Consider the following 962-nt stretch of genomic DNA (forward strand, 5'->3'; position numbering starts at 1 on the left):
GAGGGTCCTCTTTTATAAGACAAATTTTGTATTTAGATGCCCTCCCTCTGGAAGACTTACCCCAATTATTACTATAAATAAAGGGGTTAAGCAGGGCTGTATTTTGGCCCTTTCCCTTTTCAATTTTTTCTTAAATGACTTTGCCCCTTTTCTGTCTTCAGTTGATGGTCACAGCCCTAGACTTGGCTCTGTGTATATCCCTTTACTGCAGTATGCTAATGACGCAGTTCTTTTAAGGGTAAAATGGGGAAGCATGAAAACATGATACGTAGGACTCAACAATTCTGCATTCTATTGCTGATGTTTATGGAGGGTGGGGAACAAACTATTTCACAAAATTAGTAGAATTATCCAGTAAGAACTGAATAGTAAGAATTATCCAGTAAGAATTGAATATAATAATAAATAAATAGTTCATTTACTAGGTATAAAAGTATCAAGAACTCCACAGTGCAGTTCAGAGTAAATACTATAATGTTCACTTATTATCTGTGGTACTATGAGCTGGTGAGACAGTACTGCTTATGAAAGTCATCTGTACAGTTGGAAGTATGAACTCTTTCTGTCTTCAGTTGATCGTCACAGCCCTAGACTTGGCTCTGTGTATATCCCTTTACTGCAGTATGCTGATGACGCAGTTCTTTTGTCGTCTACTCATTTGGGTAGACCCACATTCAAGAGGATGTCTCCAGGACTGCTGTTCCCCTATTGCCACCCTTTGTCCCTGACCTTGGAGAAAAGAGGCAAGCCATTGAAGGGTGAGCCCCTGAATCCCCATGTTGGCAAGGTGGTGAGTCAGCAACTGGTCATCGACTGTATCAAACGCGGCCAACAGATCTAACAACAACAGTGCCGCCACACCGCCCCAATCCAGATGCCTTTGCAGGTCATCAGTAAGAGCGACCAGTACTGTCTCTATCTCATGCCCTGGGCGGAAGCCGGACTGAACAGGATCTAGGTCA

Source organism: Gekko japonicus, unplaced genomic scaffold (genome assembly GCF_001447785.1).
Source record: "Gekko japonicus isolate JY-2015 unplaced genomic scaffold, Gekko_japonicus_V1.1 scaffold1538, whole genome shotgun sequence".
NCBI lineage: Eukaryota > Metazoa > Chordata > Lepidosauria > Squamata > Gekkonidae > Gekko > Gekko japonicus.